This window comes from Urtica dioica, chromosome 9, assembly GCF_054948205.1.
Source record: "Urtica dioica subsp. dioica isolate 48M chromosome 9, U.dioica_male_clone48M_v1_H2, whole genome shotgun sequence".
NCBI classification, from domain to species: Eukaryota; Viridiplantae; Streptophyta; class Magnoliopsida; order Rosales; family Urticaceae; genus Urtica; species Urtica dioica.
The window spans coordinates 15317798-15339494 of NC_142764.1; the positions used below are offsets into that span (position 1 = coordinate 15317798).

At 38.1% G+C, this 21697-nt stretch overlaps 1 long non-coding RNA gene across 1 annotated transcript; it reads right to left on the reverse strand.

Moving 5' to 3' along the window:
* Window positions 1-4975: 4975 nt before the first annotated feature.
* LOC149385224 (uncharacterized) lies at window positions 4976-6231 on the reverse strand. Its single transcript, XR_016301198.1, has 2 exons — window positions 6064-6231; window positions 4976-5658 (listed from the first exon to the last, which is right to left on the reverse strand). It is a non-coding gene; the product is annotated as an uncharacterized LOC149385224 (long non-coding RNA).
* Window positions 6232-21697: the final 15466 nt, after the last annotated feature.

The following is a 21697-nucleotide window of genomic DNA, read 5'->3' on the forward strand; positions in this document are numbered from 1 at the left end:
GATTCGTTAAACCCAGCCTCTGTTATGTGATATAGCTATCTCTTTAGCTTTTGCTACCTTGACCCGTTATAACGGGGTTACGGGAGAGCATAGATCAACTCTTGGATTCGAACCAAGAGTAGAAATATTAGGAGTCACGTCCGAGTCTTCTTCCTAAAAATCTTAACGAGCATGAAAGGGAAACATTAGTTCTTTCGGGGTTTATCCCGAGATGTTCTCTCGTGGTACCATAGATGTGTACTCTGAGTGCTACAGAGTACCCAAACCTTAAATAAACAGATGTCAGTGGTACCCACAAGTCAATGACTTGTTTTTGGGCAGTTTCTATGGCGATGAGTACTCAAAATTGGGAATCTGCCCAGAGAGAATCCAATAGTAACGGGCAGCCACCTCGAGTGAACCTAATAGTAATGGTCAGCCGCCTAGAGCGAACCCATTTAGCAATGGAAAGCCGCCCCGAGTGAACCCATTCGCGTGCCAAGGCGGCATATATGCACCGACGTCATGATGAAGATGGTACCACAAGTGGATCCCAGACATTCTTAAAACTTTCAAGTCTCCAAAAGACAGATGCTCGAGGTATGAGGTTGGCTTCTTATCATTCTGAGAGTTGTAGCAGGGGATGTTATACGACTTTGCAGGGAGACAAATACGTAGGTAGAGTGTGCACACGCGTCAGTCATACTCTAGACTTAGCGTTAGATCTCTAGTTGCATTTATCGCTTTATCATTCATTCCTATGTGTTACTTGCACGTCACATGGCATTAGTCGCTTTCAATACTAGATAGACTCTCGCTTACTGAGTCTTTCGGCTCATAATTTTATGACCATTGGTAATGTAGATAAGATGAAGGCTCCGATGCAGTAGAAGAAGTTGAACACTGAGGTTGGACTCGTATTCTTTGACCTATGGTTTAATGGGGTCTCACAAACCGGGGATAAGTCTATTCTGCTAAAGTTTGCAAACCATTAATCGTAAATTAAATCCCGGAACTTATGCTCTTATATATGTATATTAAGGTATATTTTTTATATACGAGTCACTATAAGGCTCAAGATTCGCAAACTAAAATAAAATAAATTCATTGGATTTTACGTACTAGTTATATATATATATATATATATATATATATATATATATATATATATATATACCTTATGTGCATTATCAAATATATAATTGATTGTAATAAATTCATTTGTCGCCTTGATATAAATATATGTATTTATTTCTAAGACTTTGTTGAAGTGAATTAGTTGTTGCTCGGGGGTGAGTTGTCACTTGCAGGTCGTGACAAAGGGCATGGCGAGGTAAGTCACGTTCGTGGTGAGGCGTGTCAAGGGTACGGAGAGGCGATTCACATCAATGGTGAGACGAGTCAAGGGCACGGCGAGGTGAGTCATGTCCATGGAAAGGAATGTCAAAGGCTCATGGCAATGCACAGTAAGACTCACAATGATGCACGGAATGGCTCACGGCGGTGTACGACAAGGCTCATGGCGATGCATGACAAGGACAAGGAAAGACTTGAGGCCTCGACCCACAAACCTCCCAGGCCTCAGTCAACGAGCCTAGATCTCAGCATGAGCACCTAGGTTTCGGCTCACCGGGCCTTGGCGGGAGCACCATATATTCGGAAATAACAGCCCAGAGCCTTATTTCCTGCTGATCCAGAGCCTATAAATACCCACATCGCCCAGAGGGGAGAGGTAACGAATCCAAGAGTCTAGAAACGCTGCCGAGAACTCTCTGCGGGCTTGTTTCACTCAAAATTCATACTAAACTCACATAAATTAACAAAGTATAATTAACATCCGGGTCCTATATGCAACCGACCCTATCTTCCCCAATAGTCCCACTAGATCAACAGGTTATGTGGGTTTATCATAGCCTGATCATCAGTCAATAGGTTCCTTCTAATTATTTTCTTAAAAAAAAATAAAATAAAAAATATTCATTGTGAAATCAAAATTCAAACTCTTTGAACATTAAGTATACATTATCCACAAACAAATCACTAATCACCATGTAAGAAACCTATTTGTTTTATGCTCGTGAGCTTAAATACAATACTCTATTAGACCGTGAGATGGTCAAAAGTAAATCTAAATGACAGCTGAGTTTTATACGAGTATATAGTGCTAGAAGCAATATATAACAATCTAATTGATTATTTAAAGATTAAGAAAATTTTCAATAAAAAAGCTAATAACACTCCTTAGTCTTTTTAATTGGTTACTTTATGTAATTTAATTTTTGTTTCATTGTGGGGTTTATTTTCCTTACTCTGGTTTGAGAATATGGTTCATTGTTGTTGATTGTCAATTGAGATAGCTCGTTAAAAATTATCTAATATAGTTTACGATTATTGGGCTTTATAATGTATCTAATAGGTTGTGGGCTTTTCATGTATAGACTACTATGATTTCTATTTATGTGAAGGGTTGAAATAGGAAGTCCGCTAGGTTAACCTAATAGTTGCCTATAAATACGGCTGGTCCCTAAGTCAGACGTAATGTCTTGTCACTTTTTGATATCCTTTCGTCAGAGTGAAACAAGAGAGAAACAAAGGGCTCTCTAAGGTATAAGTGTTGATCTAGAAGACCAACCGTCATGGATTCATCAGGTACACTTCTGCGATTGATTTATGCTTTCCTAATTATTCAACATGATTCGGTCATGGAATTCGGTGATGGTTTTTCACCCGTGATATTCGGATCCAACATAAATTTGAAGGAAACATTGATTTTTCTTAGCGGTTTTTGTATTTAGAAAATATACAGCAATCTAGAATCTTATCATTTCCTTAACTTCCTCATGTAGTTTATTCTCCCACATGTGAAGTTTCCCTAATGTCGATGAAAGATTCAAAGTCTCAAACTTCGGATCTTTTCCGAATACTCCATATTCTTTTGCCATTTTGACTGTTTTAGGTGACAATCACATGGACGGCCGGAATGGAGGGTGTGAAGATTCGTTCGATGGGAATATATGGTATAGAATCCGCGATAAGATCGTTGCATAGAGAAACCATGAGTTCCAATCAATCTCAAATGGATTAACAAGTACATGTAATACTACAGATTGACCACACCTTTAGTAGCTCTTTAAACATATGTCCATTCAGTTCTTACTACAAGGATTAATGTTTTAAAACAAAAGTTAACATAAACGCAAATTTAACCCAAAATGATACTTGACCCTACAACTTATTGATTGTATTACTCTATTACAAAGCCACTCAATTACAATGTACTCGGGAAATTTTAAAACCCAAGAACGAGTTAGGCAAAACAATTTATCACTATACACCATAAAAGCACTGTGGACCAGGCAACACACACCTAAGTTAGTTTGCCAACAAGCTACATTATATAGCTAGTCAACCTCAAAATGAAATGTTCCTTTGAGCGCAATTGCTCTGGGTTGTTAATAATGCAATATTTACCCACCTCTAGCAAAACAACGACTCATTTCTCAAATCAAGAGGCAGTCTCGAACTCGTCCATGATCTCCTTCAAAACATCTTCAAGGTCTCTCGTATGCTTACAGTCGTGGTGGTGGTTGACTGTCAGCGTTGCAGGGCTGGTCCTCTTCGAAGACTCAACCTCCTAATTTGGCGCTTCCTCGTCGGCCTCGAAACTCATCGCTTGATTCCTAGTAGCATACTGATACTCTTCCTCATTATCGTCATCGACAGCGTTAACGTAGTCCTGCTCCTCGGAACTTTTCCACATGCTCATGTCCATCGTGTCGGAGCTGTTCTTGATCTCGGTCTCCAATGAAGCCTTTTTCCTCCTTTTTCACAGGCTCAAACTGCCTTAACTCTGCCACTACTTTGGGGAAGGATTAACACTTATCTTCGGCTTTACCCTGTTGTCCCAATAGTACTCTTTGGTTTTAGTGTTATACTGAGTGTGCCACGAGGAATACTGATTGGTCTCGGGCTCCTCATAAACCGCATATTGAATCATACTCTCCGACCTCTTCGAGAAGAACATGTAAGACCTTGAATTGTTCAAATCCCAATTCGACTTGATGGGAATCGGCGGTAATCTCCAATCCTCGAGATTGTTCAAATCCCAATACGCGTCAAGGAATATTGGGCCAGCACGACGAAGCCCAACTCGAGACCGCAAAGGCACCACAATGACGCACGACGATGTCGCGCGCCCCGTTCTTCAAGCCTCGGGCGCGCCAAGCATGTTGCGCGCGCGGAGCCCCCACACGGGATGCTTTTCGCACGGGCACACCATTCTCTAGGGCTTCATAACTCCTCATCCACCTATAAATACCCCCTCGCTAGTCGAGACGTCTCGGAACGACTGGACGTACGAGACGTGCGCCGCCCCAAAAGCGTAGCGTTGGTCGAAAGTCGTGCGATCGTCGGTGGAGAAAGATGCATCTGTAGAAACCACCATGATGTTCGGTCCCAGGGTGGCATTTGGAAGGACGAAAAATCATGTGAACCGAAAGAGGTTTAGCTAAATTGTGACAGGCTCGAAAGTCTTCAAGAAGATGCAGAGCTTGATTGACAAGAAGCTTCAGTTGCTGTAAAGTTGTAGGGTAACCAAGACCTCTTGCATTGTTCCAACTCACGATGTTCATGGTTTGTACAAGGAAGATTCGAGTTTCCTTTATGCTTATCCCAACAAACCCGTTACATTTTGATAATTCAACAGAATATGAAGAAAGATGTGTGTTAATGCAATGAAAATTAGAAGTTTTCCTAATAGATACATACGTAGGAATATCAATACTCTACAAGGTATATATTTAGTTCTTTTTCAACCTATTTATGTAATCAAGAAAGGTTTAGAACCAAAACTGTCTTTCTTAATGCTCATGAAACCTCTTTCAATCAAAGAACTTGTATCACGTTACCGGGGACATAAGTAGTAATTTTAACGAACATGATTCCTCTATTCAACAAGGGTAATTGTATTAAGTTTTCAATGATAGATCATTAGTAGTAAGGACAAACATATGTGGTTAATTATATTTCATAAAGAAAATATAGACAGCATGGAATCAGAGAAGGCATGAAAAACTTGGGGAAAAAACTAATATTTAAGAGTTTAGTGTGCTTTCTTAGTGATTGATAGCCATGTGTGCGCCTAATTTGTTCAAGGAAAAAAAAAAAAAAAAAAAAAAAAAAACGTTGATTTTCCTCTTCTATCGTTTAAAGACCTATGTCAGCCTAGATTATAACACATGGTACGAATTAAGAATCCCTAGCCATTTTGTCATCCTTATTTTGCAGCGCCGTGTAGGATCTCTTTTTTCAGATTATGGTCATCAAGCCATAACTCTTCGAGGAGATGCTGCTCCAAAATGTCTAGAGAGCTTGCCGCCTTTCCCACATGCCTTTGTACATCTTTTTGATCCCCTGAGGAGTTGTGTGCATTGGCAGGGATCTCTTTTTTCAGATTATGGTCACCAAGCCATAACTCTATGTTTTGTCGATTAATCTCTTCAAGGTGATGCTGCTCCAAAATGTCTAGAGAGCTTGCCACCTTTCCCACATGCCTTTGTACATCTTTTTGATCCCCTGAGGAGTTCTGTGAATTGGCAGGGATGCCTTGCATGCTCGGCATGGAGCTCTGGATCTGATCAGGCCTCAGTGTCATTCCGAGTGACTCAGCTTGAACTTGTCCTAATAAAGAAACGTAACCAAGGTTTAGCACTATAAATACAAACTCAGCCACTCTCAGTGCTGCTGCTAAAAGGCAGGAAAGTAAAAGAAGAGAAACTCGAAGCATTGTACCACATAAACTCATACGTGAACCTGTCCTAATAAAAAAACGTAACATGTATTTAGCACTATAAATACAAACTCAGCCACTCTCAGTGCTGCTGCTAAAAGGCAGGAAAGTAAAAGAAGAGAAACCCATAGCATTGTACCACATAAACTCATACTTGAACCTTTCCTAATAAAAAAGGTAACATGGATTTAGCACTATAAATACAAACCCAGCCACTCTACGTGCCGTTAAAAGGCAAGAAAGTAAAAGAAGAGAAACTCATAGCATTGTACCACGTAAACACTTGGAAGGTTTACCTTGACCGGGCCTGAGAATGAACCCTCCAAGTCTAAGCTGATGCCTGGCCCCAACAAGAAGTATAGCAAGTGATATATCCAGCAGATAATGCCACTGGAACATTCAAAATCCAATTAACGCACATTATATACATATTTATATGAAACAAAGCATGGACATTATTTGCATCAACTTGTACCGTTACCGTTACCGTTCCGAGCCTTCGAAATACCGTTACCGTTACCGTTCCGAGCCTTCGAATTTACTGGTAACCGCCCGTACCGTAAAGGAATACCGGGGGAAGCGAGAAAAAAAGAGGAAACCGGTACCGTTGAACTTACCGTTACCGTAGAGGAATACCGTCAAATACCGGTATTTACCGAGGGGAATTCAGAAAAGAAATATACAAAAAAAAAACATACAAAGTACGTAGGATAAAACAAGTCACAAAATTTCTTCATAAATCAATAAACAAGTTCATCATAACCTTAATCATCACTAACTAATCACAAAAGTATCAAATAATTCGGATTAAATCCAAAAAAATTACAAACATCAACACAAAATTTCTAAAATTAAAAACAAGTCACAAATTTATTCATAAATCAATAAACAAGTTCATCATAACCTTAATCATCACTAACTAATCACAAAATTATCAAATAATTCGGATTAAATCCAAAAAAATTACAAACATCAACACAAAATTTCTAAAATTAAAAACAAGTCACAAAATATCTTCATAAATCAATAAACCACTTCATCATAACCTTAATCATCACTAAATAATCAAAAAATTACCAAATAATTCGGATTAATTACAAAAAATTAGAATCATGAACACAAACCTTAAATCAACACTACATTTAAGTTCACAACTATCAATTTATACTTAATCTTCAAAAATTATCAAGAAATTTCAAGTTTTAAACTCAAAATCATCAAAAAATAAAATTTGGCCGGGAAGTGGACCGGGAAAGGGGTTACCGGCGAGATCTGGGAAGATTTGGCCTTCGTCGCGTCGGGAAATGGGCGGGACGGCGGGATCCGGTCGAAAAGCTGGCAAAAATGGTCTAGGTCGCGACGGTTTTCCCGGAACCACCGGAAAGTTCCGGTTTTGGTGGTTCCGGTGCCGGGGAGCTCCAAAAAGGGGGAACCGGACCGGTTCCCGTCCGGTTCCCCCGGTTTTTAAATCCTTGATTGATATATCGCAAATAACATAACCCAAATTTACCTAATTATGTTGTAAATTAAAATAACACAAATTATACATAACACTTATAACATGAATGAAAATAATTGTATGTTAAAATAATTTGACTAGAAATTATAAATTAAAATAACACAAATTATAAATAATACTTATAACATGACTGAAAATAATTTGTATGTTAAAATAATTTGATTGAAAATTATAAATTAAAATAACACACAAATTATAAATAATACCTATAACACGACTGAAAAATAATTTGACTGAAAATTATAAATTAAAATAACACAGATTAAATTTATATGTTATATAGTATAAATAATTCATTTTTAAAATATTCTTTTGTTGATGTAGTAAAAAGTTATTTGAATTAAATCTATATTTGTAGATGACTGAAAATCAAGATACACGATCTCGACCAAAAGCAATATGGGATATGTTATCAATGATGCCCACAAGAAGAGTAGTAGTATCTTTATTTTGTACATTTGATGTAATAAAGTCTCATGAAGACTCTTGCTTGTAAGTGCTTATTCATAAATAAAAAGTTGAAACGTTCATTCATTCTTCTTTGTCTCTTTGAAGCTTTATGATAAAACATTAGTCTTTAGTCCATAAACAAACTAAACAACTTACGAAGAGAAAAATGTAGATTTGCATGAACAAACTCTTCGTAGTTTGCTTAAAACGATATATTCGCAATCTAAGGGTCAAAGGACTATTGACCTCAGTATAATTGTTAGGATAATCTATGATGTCTGGTTATGGGGCATTGAGAGTTGGAGACTCTATAGTTCTTCTAGGTATCTTCCGAAGGTACTGAATTGACCAGTGCACTTCTAGAGACAAGATAAGAACAAACCATTTAACCTCTTATGTCTCGAGGTCACTACGTATGAATTGCATCGTGCTTACCTTAATCCTGAAATGAGACATGCCATTTCACAGCTTACGTATTCTCATTTGAGAAAGTCAGAGTTCGGACTCACTATGTGATTCCGAACAGGGCCTATTGGTGAAGTACTAAGTTGTGAGAATGTCATGAGTAACTTTGTGAAGTTCTCATAGATATGGAATTCATGTACAAGATTGTTGAAATGCAATGTATATCACATCATGCTTTGTTCCTTGGAATGTGAATAAATGAACTGGCCAGTGTCCAAATTGAGTCTTGACTCTTTTGGATGAAACAATGTGACTTGTTAGCTTCTCGTCAATACATTGTTTCTAACTTATTCACAAGCGACAAAGGAGTTGAGGAAATAATAGCTAGAAGGGTAAAATGGTAATTTTGTAAATACCGACTAGCTGATGATATTCATGAAGGGTAAACAATGATAATATTTTGTGGATCCACTCAGTACAATTAGGTTGAATTCTTGAGTAGAAAATAAATTCATTTGAACCGAGAGATTTTCGGTGTCAACTATTTAGTGGAGGCAGTTGACATTAAGCTAAACTTGGAAAAGGTTTGTAAACTTTTGAGTCCAAGTATTTAGCTCAAGCTTTGTTCATTTGGATCCATGAGGTCACTATCACGAATCACATCGAGTAGGAATAGTTAAACTAGAAGCTAAGTCAAAACAAGAACGAGACAAGTTTTACGAAAATTGTCAAAAAGGTATTTTTGTCTTTTGAGACATACGATGAAATGAATGTCAATAAATTAAATTGACAAGGTCATTTAATGACATATATCACTCGGCCAAAAAAATTAGATTTATCGGGCCTTGTGGATTAATTTCATTTCATAAGAATTTTATTGAAAATTCTTAATGGGCATTTTTCATGTTGTCATGAATAAATGGAAAAGCTTCTAAAAGGCCTTTCTAGAACATGTTGGTGTTGTAATCGATCTAGGGTTTGAGAAAATAATTAACGCTTCGGTAAGCGGCGGAATTTTAAAATTTTTTTTTTAGAAGTAAAACAGTTTTTACTAACCTAGACAAAGAAGCAAGTACATGTATTTAAAAACTATTATGAGCATAGAAGTTTACTAACCTTTCTTGAAGCTTGAACTTTGAGAAGCTTTTAGAAAGTTGCAACGCTCGTCTCCCTCGCAGCACGTCTCTCTTCCTTTCCTCGGCACCTCGAGCAACCACGAAAGTTTCTATCACTAAATCACTCGAAAGAAAAGGAATTAGTGAGTGGGCACTTTTAAACACGACGACTCGAGAACAAGTCTCAGAGTCGAAGAGCTAAAACCACTAGGTCAAATGAGGACCTAGGTGCCAAAACAAAAACCGAAAATAACTAGAGGGAGAGAGAGAGGATCGGCCACAAGGTCTAGAGAGAGAAGCTCTCAATCTCTAACTTATGTGGGATGACTAGAATGAGAGGAATGAGGCCTCTATTTATAGGGGAGGCATGAGCAAATCTTATTTCCTCTTTTCTACCCATGTTGGACGTTCATGACATGTCATGCAAGTCCTTGGATTTGTTTCCTCATTTGTTCTCTCTTAGTTGGCCGAAAATGCACTTTCCTTCTAAAGGAAATTTGTTTCCTCTTTTTCTTTTGGCAAGTATCTTCATACATCAATGCACAAAATAAACTCTCTTTCCCACTATGGCATGAACGAAATTCAGCCTTATTTTCCTTGGGTTGGACGAAATTTGAGCTTCTAGAAGGAGCTTCTAGATGTTTCTTCAATTGTTCATGACAACATAAGAAAAGCCCATTAAGAATTTTCAAGTAAAATTCTATGAAACGAAATTAATCCTCAAGGCCCAATTACACTAATATGGCTGAGTAATATTTATTTCATTTGTCATCATATGACAATGTCAAAAATCATTTATTGACATTCATTTCGTCCTATGTCCAAAAGGACTAAAATACCCTTTTGACAATTTTCGTAAAACTTGTCTCGTTTTTGTTTTGACTTAGCTTCTAGTTTAACTATTCCTACTCGATGTGATTCGTGACAGTGACCTCATGGATCCAAATGAACAAAGCTTGAGCTAAACACTTGGACTCAAAAGTTCACAAACCTTTTCCAAGTTTAGCTTAATGCCAACTGACTCCACTAAAGAGTTGACACTGAAAATCTCTCGGTTCAAATGAATTTGTTTTCTACTCAAGAATTCGACCTAATTACGATGAGCGGATCCACTGAATATTATCTATGTTTACCCTTCATGAATGTCATCAGCTAGTCGGGATTTACTAAATTACCATTTTACCCTTCTAGCTGTTATTTCCTCAACTCCTTTGTCGCTTGTGAATAAGTTAGAAACAATGTATTGACGAGGAGCTAACAAGTCACATTGTTTCATCCAAAAGAGTCAGGACTCAATTTGGACACTGGCCAGTTCATTTATTCACACTCCAAGGAACAAAGCATGAGGTGACATACATTGCATTTCAGCAATCTTGTACATGAATTCCATATCTATGAGAACTTCACAAAGTTACTCATGACAGACTCACAACTTAGTACTTCACCAATAGGCCTTGTTCGGAATCACATAGTGAGTCCGAACTTTGACTTTCTCAAATGAGAATACTAAGGTGTGAAATGGCATGTCTCATTTCAGGATTAAGGTAAGCATGATGCAATTCATACATAGTGACTTCGAGACATAAGAGGTTAAATGGTTTGTTCTTATATTGTCTCTAGAAGTGCACTGGTCAATTCAGTACCTTCGGAAGATACCTAGAAGAACTATAGAGTCCCCAACTCTCAATGCCTCATAACCAGACATCATAGATTCTTCTAACAATCATACTGAGGTCAATAGTCCTTTGACCCTAAGATTGCGAATATATCGTTTTAAGCAAACTACGAAGAGTTTGTTCATGCAAATCTACATTTGTCTCTTCGTAAGTTGTTAGGTTTGTTTATGGACTAAAAGACTAGGGTTTTATCATAAAGCTTCAGACAAGGAAGATTGAATGAACGTTTCAACTTTTTATTAATGAATAAGCAATTACAAGCAAGAGTCTTCGTAAGACTATATTACATCAAATGTACATAAATAGACACTACTACTCTTCTTGTGGGCACCATTGACAACAAACTCCCACTTGACTCAAAGAAGATGTGAGTAGTCCTTTATGCCTAATCCCTCTCGATGTTGGTCGAAGACCATGTTCGCTAGGGCCTTGGTGAATGGATCTGCCAGAGATCTACTTCACCTCCACGTCTCCGCATTGCGCGATCTCTCGAATCAAATGGTATTTCCTCTCAATATGCTTTAGAGCGCTTATGGCTTCTAGGTTCCTTTGAATTAGCGACAGCCCCACTATTATCACAATAAAGGGTCATGGGCTCATCGACGTTTGGAACAATTTCCAAATACTTAAGGAATTTTCTAAGCCATACAGCCTCTTTGGATGCTTCACAAGCAGCCACATATTCTGCTTCCATTGTGGAGTCAGCAATGCAAGATTGCTTAATACTTCTCCACACAACAGCTTCACCATTAAGGATGAACACAGATCCCGAAGTGGATTTCCTGGAATCCTTATCCGCTTGAAAATCGGAGTCGGTATATCCCGTCATAGTCAGGTCAGTACCTGAGTATGTAAGCATCAAGTTCCTAGTTCTTCGAAGATACTTAAGAACATGCTTAACAGCAATCCAGTGCTCGGGTCCAGGGTTGGATTGGAAACGGCTAACTACGCCAACGGCGAAACAGATGTCAGGTCTAGTGCAAAGCATGGTATACATGAGGCTTCCTACGGCAGAGGCGTAAGGAATTTTCCTCATGTCTTCAATCTCTTGTGCAGTCTTGGGAGACTGGTCCTTAGAGAGTGAAACTCCATGCCTAAAGGGTGTTTGACCCTTCTTGGAGTCTTGCATCGAGAAGCGATCCATCACCTTATCAATATAAGATTCTTGAGAGAGCGACAGGGTCCGGTTTTTCCTATCTCGAAAGATTTGGATCCCCAGAATGTACGCGGCTTCTCCTAGATCATTCATATCGAATTGTTTTGCCAGCCAGACCTTAACCTCAGATAACTTACCCACGTCATTACCAATGAGTAGTATATCATCGACATATAGTACCAGAAACACAACTTTACCTTCGTGTATTAACTTGTAAACACAAGGCTCATCTATTGACTGTTCAAAGCCAAAGCTTTTTACAGTTTCATCGAATCTAATATTCCATGACCTAGATGCTTGCTTTAGTCCATAAATGGATTTAAGCAACTCACAAACCTTGGTCTCTTGACCTTTATCCACGAAACCGTCTGGTTGAGCCATGTAAATGCGCTCGTCAAGATTGCCATTCAAAAAGGCTGTCTTGACATCCATTTGCCAGATCTCATAGTCGAGAGCTGCAGCTATGGATAGGAGTATGCGGATGGATTTAAGCATCGCGACTGGCGAGAAGGTTTCTTCATAGTCAATCCCTTCTTGTTGGGTATAACCCTTCGCCACAAGTCGTGCTTTGAACGTCTCGACGTTCCCATCAGGACCCATTTTCTTCTTGTATATCCACTTACACCCTACGGGTTTAATCCCTTCAGGAAGGTCTACAAGTTTCCAGACATTGTTGACATACATCGAGTGCATTTCAACTTTCATGGCGTCAAGCCAAAGGTTTGATTCAGAACAAGCCATCACTTGGCTATAGGAAACAGGATCATCCATGTCAGAGACGACTACAAGAGAGTCTCCATAAGACATGTACCTGTCAGGCTTTTGAGTAGCCCTCCCACTACGTCTAAGTACTACTTGACGAGATTCTGATGAGTTAGGTTGTGTTTCAGTTGGGGTAAGAACAGTTCTTACAGATGAGGTAGAAGCTTCCTCACCCAACTTTTCTTCAAGCACAATTTTGCTTCTAGGTTTTGCATCCTTCATAAAGTCCTCCTCAAGGAAACGAGCATTCGTGCTAACGAAAGTCTTATCGTCCTCGGGACTATAGAAAGTAAAACCTTTGGTTTCCTTTGGATATCCCACAAACAGGACCTACTAGCCAACTTGCTAGTCTTTTGCCTCAGCACGTGTGCAAGGCAACCCCAAATTCGGATGCGGCCAAGATTCACTTTACGGCCAGTCCATCGTTCATAAGGAGTACCAGGAACCGTTTTGGACGGAACTTGGTTCAGAATGTAGGCGGCTGTTTCAAGGGCATATCCCCAAAAGGAAAGAGGGAGTGATGAGTAACTCATCATTGATCTAACCATCTCCATAAGAGTTCGGTTTCTTCTCTCTGACACTCCGTTTTGTTGAGGTGTGCCAGGTGCGGTAAGCTGAGACGCGATACCCTCTTCTTTAAGAAAGTCATCGAACTCTCCAGACATATACTCACCACCTCGATCAGATCGAAGGGTTTTGATCACTTTGCCAGTTTGCTTTTCCACTAAAGCCCTAAAGACCTTAAATACGTTAAAGGTCTCGGATTTGTGTTTGAGCAATAGACAAAACCATATCGTGAGTAATCATCGGTGAAGGTGACGAAGTATTCGTATCCTCCACGTGCCTGTTGGCTGAGCGGACCACATACATCAGAATGTATTAGTTTCAGCAACTCAGTGGCTCTTCGACCCTTATCGGAGAAAGGTCGCTTAGTCATTTTTCCTTCTATGCAGGATTCACAAGTAGGTAGTGAACCTATTGCAGAGGCTTGGAGTGGACCATCCCTCACAAGTCTCTTAATCCTATGTAGACTGATATGACCAAGTCTTAAGTGCCAGAGGTATGTTGATTTTGTTAGATCGGAGGATTCAGAAAGTTTGATCCTCTTTGGCTCCCTAATTAGATCGTTATCTATTTCGGTGTCTAAAAGAGAAGGTTGAGTGGGATAGATGTAGAAAATAGCATTCTTCATACATGCATCAGTGACAAAAGAATTATCAGGAAACGAAATACGAATTCCATTCTTTATGAACTTTAAACAATAATCTTGCTCGAGAAGACGAGCAACGGATATTAAGTTCTTCCCAAAGGTAGGAACAAAATAAACATTATTCAAGTTTAAAGTGCGGTCTTCAAAAGACAGCGTCACGGATCCCACAGCCTTTGCAGACACCAGGCTCCCATCACCCCATTTGAAACAGAACTCGCCTTTCTCTAAGCTTTTGGTTTTCTTGAAACCATTCAAGGAACAACAAATATGGTTAGTAGCAGCAGAGTCAAGAATCCACGTTGATACATTATCAGCTACTAAGCATGCTTCGGTAACTAGTACAATACTATGTTCCTTTGCTTTGAGATAGGCAGGACAGTTCTTTTTATCGGCCTTGTGAGGTCTCTTCTTAGTTCTAGAGGCGGAGGCTTTTTGCTCAGTAGCATGTGCCTCTCCTCGATTCCTCTTTCTCTTAGTGAGACCTACAGCAGTATGAAGTCCCTTCATAAGCTTGGTAACAGTGTACTCCAGCTTGTTTATGAAGTAGTTCATCTTGGAGGTATCAAGAGATGCGGGGAGAGTTTCTAAGATCACATCTATGACATTCTTCCCATCAATCTCAGATCCTAGGATTTCCATTTTACTCAGATGACTAATGATCAATATCATAAAGTCTCCAACAGGAGTCCTAGCCTTCATGCGACAGTTCATAAAATGTCGGACTGCTTGTAGCCTTGTTTGACGCCTTTGCCCTCCAAACATCTCAAGGAGATTGTAGAGCATTTCGGCGGCAGTCTCGATGTTACAATGTTGCTCTTTCAGCATATTGTTCATAGATGCCAAGATATAGCACCTCACAATCTCATCGGATCGAAGCCAGGCCGCTACGATGTCATTATCCTCTTGAGTTGAATCATCATTCGTCAGAGGAGGACACGGGGTGGTGAGTACCCATTTGTGCTTGTTAACGGTAGGTATTATGTCGAGGTTACGTTTCGAGTCTATGTAGTTTTCGTTTTCGAGTTTGTTCGAGGAAAGAATGAAAGAGAGAGAGTTGGGAGACATATTGCCTATAAAAGTTGAAACAAGTTTATGATTAGTCTTTGGTTTAGGATTTAAGTTTGTTTAAGACTTTATAAAATCCAAAGGTGTTATGAACGAAATGACACTTTACTCCTTCGAGGGAAGGCCGCAACGAGTCTCCTTTCATAAGTAAATGACTCATCATTAATGCATAGCCAAGATGTCAATACATCAATTTTGACTAGCCACCTTGTAAATTGGTTTGATCACTCACATCCTTTCGCAGGGCCTCGAGGGAGGATTACTAGGGATTGAGTCTAAGTGTGTAACCAACCACTTAGTCCAAAAGATTGACTTTGAAAAACAATCCGCCGAGGGGAGGTCTTGTCATCATCGTCTCACTCTCGGACGTAGCTCATTGAGCAATGATCAGAGCAAAGCGCCCTTGAGTACTCTCATTTAAGAGAGGGCCACGAGGGTGACTCTTAGTCCGGCGACACTTGCACTTTTCATTAGTGTTGGGGATCGTGGGTTACAAACAACAAGTATAACCCTCCCACTTAGTTTTTGGAGTTGGTTCATCGACTCTTATAAGTTCGGAAACAAATTTCCTAGTTAGAGAGCGACAGAGCGGACAACTAGAAGAGAATCCTAGATCGACATGTTCAGAGCAGTATTAGTGCATAAAGGCACAAGGTACATACTCGATCTTTTCCTATTTTCTATTTCGGGAAAGTGCGTGAGGGAAGTGTGAACTTCAACTCACTCGAACACTTGAAAGTTTGAGATTACACATCTTTTTATTTTTCGGCTTGTCTACAAGGAGACCTCCCACTCAAAATTTTCAAGAGCATATAGATTTTGAACATATGTGATATAGATATAGTTTTGAAAACATTTTGAAAATTTATTTGATTTGGATGAGAAAATATTTTTCAAGTTTGAAAGTGAAAACGGTTTTTCAAAATTCAAACTAGTTTTGTAAAAATTCAATTTCAATTAAACTTTCAAAAATCAAAACATTTTAATCTTACACATCATGTTTATAATCATATGAAAAACATTTTTTCTCAAGAAAGTTTTCTCATTAGAGTTCTATAACTCATGGTAGTGGGGTTTGAAAATCCGGATTTCTAAAAAACTGGAGTTTCAGACAGCCGCGCACCTCGGAGTAAAATCGCCATAACTGGCGGCTCCGATGTCCTTTTGAGCCGAAACCGGTGGCATTGGACAGAGGACAGACAGGGCTTTAATTTGATGCAAGAATCATTAAATTTCGATTTCTGAACAGAGAGTTATGCCACTTTTAATGCGGGTTTACTCCAGCTCGAAGAAAATGAAATAAATTAAAGTTTGGTCCTACTTAGGTGCGAAAAAGAATCAAGTGTAACGGAACGTTTTAAGATGTTGTTTAAAGCTTTTATTTGTGTTTTATTAGCAGGGTAATAACATAGAATAAAAGAAATAACAACATGCATAAAACGATTCAAGTAAAAATAAGAAACTAGCAAGATATCAAAACTAGTCACAAAATTTTACTCGAAATTTCTCAAACCGTTAAAACACGTTTTTCAATATAAAAAATTAAAAACTTTTAGAACTGATTCTAATGTGTTTTAAAAACATCCCAAACTCATATAAAATCAACATGCTTTTTAATTTAAAGACAAGAGCATTAAATTAAAAAAAAAAATCTGAGATTACAATTCTAACTTGTCACAAAATTAGTAAACTTTCGAAAACGATTTTCAAGCTCATAATTTTAAAAACATGTACATGCTAATCTTTGACCATAGCTCTGATACCATTTGTTGTAATCGATCTAGGGTTTGAGAAAATAATTAACGCTTCGGTAAGCGGCGGAATTTTAAAAAATTTCTTTTAGAAGTAAAACAGTTTTTACTAACCTAGACAAAGAAGCAAGTACATGTATTTAAAAACTATTATGAGCATAGAAGTTTACTGACCTTTCTTGAAGCTTGAACTTTGAGAAGCTTTTAGAAAGTTGCAACGCTCGTCTCCCTCGCAGCACGTCTCTCTTCCTTTCCTCGGCACCTCGAGCAACCACGAAAGTTTCTATCACTAAATCACTCGAAAGAAAAGGAATTAGTGAGTGTGCACTTTTAAACATGACGACTCGAGAACAAGTCTCAGAGTCGAAGAGCTAAAACCACTAGGTCAAATGAGGACCTAGGTGCCAAAACAAAAACCGAAAATAACTAGAGGGAGAGAGAGAGGATCGGCCACAAGGTCTAGAGAGAGAAGCTCTCAATCTCTAACTTATGTGGGATGACTAGAATGAGAGGAATGAGGCCTCTATTTATAGGGGAGGCATGAGCAAATCTTATTTCCTCTTTTCTACCCATGTTGGACGTTCATGACATGTCATGCAAGTCCTTGGATTTGTTTCCTCATTTGTTCTCTCTTAGTTGGCCGAAAATGCACTTTCCTTCTAAAGGAAATTTGTTTCCTCTTTTTCTTTTGGCAAGTATCTTCATACATCAATGCACAAAATAAACTCTCTTTCCCACTATGGCATGAACGAAATTCAGCCTTATTTTCCTTGGGTTGGACGAAATTTGAGCTTCTAGAAGGAGCTTCTAGATGTTTCTTCAATTGTTCATGACAACATAAGAAAAGCCCATTAAGAATTTTCAAGTAAAATTCTATGAAACGAAATTAATCCTCAAGGCCCAATTACACTAATATGGCTGAGTAATATTTATTTCATTTGTCATCATATGACAATGTCAAAAATCATTTATTGACATTCATTTCGTCCTATGTCCAAAAGGACTAAAATACCCTTTTGACAATTTTCGTAAAACTTGTCTCGTTTTTGTTTTGACTTAGCTTCTAGTTTAACTATTCCTACTCGATGTGATTCGTGACAGTGACCTCATGGATCCAAATGAACAAAGCTTGAGCTAAACACTTGGACTCAAAAGTTCACAAACCTTTTCCAAGTTTAGCTTAATGCCAACTGACTCCACTAAAGAGTTGACACTGAAAATCTCTCGGTTCAAATGAATTTGTTTTCTACTCAAGAATTCGACCTAATTACGATGAGCGGATCCACTGAATATTATCTATGTTTACCCTTCATGAATGTCATCAGCTAGTCGGGATTTACTAAATTACCATTTTACCCTTCTAGCTGTTATTTCCTCAACTCCTTTGTCGCTTGTGAATAAGTTAGAAACAATGTATTGACGAGGAGCTAACAAGTCACATTGTTTCATCCAAAAGAGTCAGGACTCAATTTGGACACTGGCCAGTTCATTTATTCACACTCCAAGGAACAAAGCATGAGGTGACATACATTGCATTTCAGCAATCTTGTACATGAATTCCATATCTATGAGAACTTCACAAAGTTACTCATGACAGACTCACAACTTAGTACTTCACCAATAGGCCTTGTTCGGAATCACATAGTGAGTCCGAACTTTGACTTTCTCAAATGAGAATACTAAGGTGTGAAATGGCATGTCTCATTTCAGGATTAAGGTAAGCATGATGCAATTCATACATAGTGACTTCGAGACATAAGAGGTTAAATGGTTTGTTCTTATATTGTCTCTAGAAGTGCACTGGTCAATTCAGTACCTTCGGAAGATACCTAGAAGAACTATAGAGTCCCCAACTCTCAATGCCTCATAACCAGACATCATAGATTCTTCTAACAATCATACTGAGGTCAATAGTCCTTTGACCCTAAGATTGCGAATATATCGTTTTAAGCAAACTACGAAGAGTTTGTTCATGCAAATCTACATTTGTCTCTTCGTAAGTTGTTAGGTTTGTTTATGGACTAAAAGACTAGGGTTTTATCATAAAGCTTCAGACAAGGAAGATTGAATGAACGTTTCAACTTTTTATTAATGAATAAGCAATTACAAGCAAGAGTCTTCGTAAGACTATATTACATCAAATGTACATAAATAGACACTACTACTCTTCTTGTGGGCACCATTGACAACAGTTGGGCGCCTACTACCCAAAGAGAGAGAGAATATTTTGTGCATAAATGTATCAAGATACTTTCCAAAAGAAAAAGAGGAAACAAATTTCCTATGCATGGCATCGAGAATTTCGGCCAAAGAGGGAGAAGATAAATGAGGAAACAAATCCATGTGGCATGAGTAATGCCTTACACGCCGAAAATGAAAATGGGAAACAAGGGATTTGTTCATGAATATGTGATATTCAATATAGAAGATGAAACTACCTTATTGAAGGTAAAGCATCTCCTATAAATAGAAGCTTCATTCTTCACATTTCATTCATCCAAGTTTTAGAGATTTGAGAGCTTCTCTCTCTAGAACATTGGCCGACTCCTTTCTCTCTCTCTCTCTCTCTAGTCAATTTCGTTTTTGGTTTTGGCACCTAGGTCCTCATTTGACCTAGTGTTTAGCTCTTCGACTTCAAGACTTGTTCTTAAGTCGTAGTGTTTAAAAGTGCCCACACACTAATTATTTTTTCTCTCGGGTGATTTAGTGATAGAAACTTTCGTGGTTGCTCGAGTTGCCGAGGAAGGAAGAGAGACGTGCTGCGAGGGGAGACGAACGTTGCAACCTTTTCCAAAAGCTTCTCAACGTCCAAGCTTCCAAAAAGGTTAGTAATCTTTAAAGCTTATATTAGTTTTTATTTACATGTGCTTGCTCTTTGTCTAGGTTAGTAAAAACGTTTTACTTGAAAAAGAAAATTTTTAAAATTATGCCGATTACCGAAGCGTTAAACTTTTTCTTAAACCCTAGATCAATTCCAACAGGATAATGATGCGGTTGATATATTATGCGACGTTTGTATTGTGGAGATTGAGGCTGGACATCGACCGGGAACAAGCTTCATCAAAATAGAATGGGAGAATATGGTGAAAAGTATTTCTCAGAAAACACAAAGAGTATACGATGAAGCTCAGTTGAAAAATAAACTTGAGTTATTGAAAGGTGAATGGAAACTCTGGAAGCAATTGATCGGAAAATAAACTGGTCTGGTATGGAATGGTAACAATAATATCGTTGACGCAAGTGAAGAGTGGTGGAGTAGTAAAATAAAGGTTTGTATAGAAAAACAAATAAATTTACAAAATTTAAATTTAAATTACAGCTAAGATAACACTTTTTTTTGTAGGAGAATAAAAAAATTCGGAAAATTTCGCAAAGAAGGCATTTCTCCCGAGTTCGAAGATAAACTAGATACAATGTTCAAGGATATAGTTGCAACTGGAGCGTATACATTTTCATCTATAACTAATCCTCATCATTACGATGGTAGTGAGACATTTTCAAGTGCTGACAGCTAAGAAGAAAGAAGTGATGAATCGGAGGATCATGTATCTCAGCCGAATCCTCAAAAGAGTGTGAATAACAACAAAAAAAAATCTTCTAGACATCAATAATTTTCCAAAGTTTAAAAAGGCTGGTGGACGAAGCAAAGTTAGTGGAATAGCTAAATTATCTTCTCAAATCGAGCGTCTTGTAAAGGCAACGGAAGAGCGGAGCGACACCTGTTGGTGATTAGTTCACCTTAATAACCGTGCGGAAAAAATAATTACGCTACTCGAAAGCTAATTAAGGTGGTTATTAAACAAGAATCTAGATTTACTTGAGTGTACTATAAAACTATGAGAGCGAGCAAGCAACTGATAAAAAATTAGATTAAGTTCTAGTGACACTTACTCGTTGGGCTCACGAACTGAATCTTCAAGCTTTGACAAATCCGTCTTCAGTCTTTATAAGACTACTCCTTCGTGTTGTTTCTGAAACTTCGGGATCAGATTCAAGCCGTCGTTGATGACACCGCAGTCTCCCGAAACGTAATCTCTGAGGCGAATAAGAAATATGAGTGGACACAATCTTTATCTCACTACGACCTCGAACAATGAATTCAGGTCGCACCATGTTTATGGGATTGGAATCACGGAGTTCCGAGGGCAAGGGAGATAAAGAAATTTTCGTCCACCACAGAGAGGAAATGGACGAAAATTCTAGAGCAATTAGGTGCTTCATTTTCTCTTCCCTTGAACCCCTATTTATAGTAGTGGAATTGAGAGGTTTTAGGAAACCCTAGTCTCCAATCAAAAATTAACTGTTAAATCTTTATTTAAATTCCTACTTTCTCTCTTAACCCTTAGATCATAATCTAGGATATATTATTCCATAATATCTTCATTTAAATAAGGAATTTATTTTAAAATGCAATATCTTATTCCCTTTTAAATAGTGAGATAATATCAAATCTAATATTATCTCATAGATATTAGGAATTTAAATATAGAGAGAATAAAAGCAAATATCTTATTTTCTTTTAAATATTATTCTCACTTTATTTAAATCATGAAAGAGAAAAGTTGGGCGTTTTCCCAATATACCACTATGGGTATTTCAAATTTCATGTGCCCATGTGCAAAGGATTTCGTTTTTAGGCGTTTTTCCAATATACCCACTGTGGGTATTGACAAATTAATTGCTTCTCCATGGACCAAGAAATTTCGAATTTTGCAATGCCCATAAAGCCCAGTTCAAAATTCAATTAATTATTTACTTGATCCAACAACAAATAGTTAATTCCACTATAAATAATTAATTCGACAAATAAACAAATTTTCG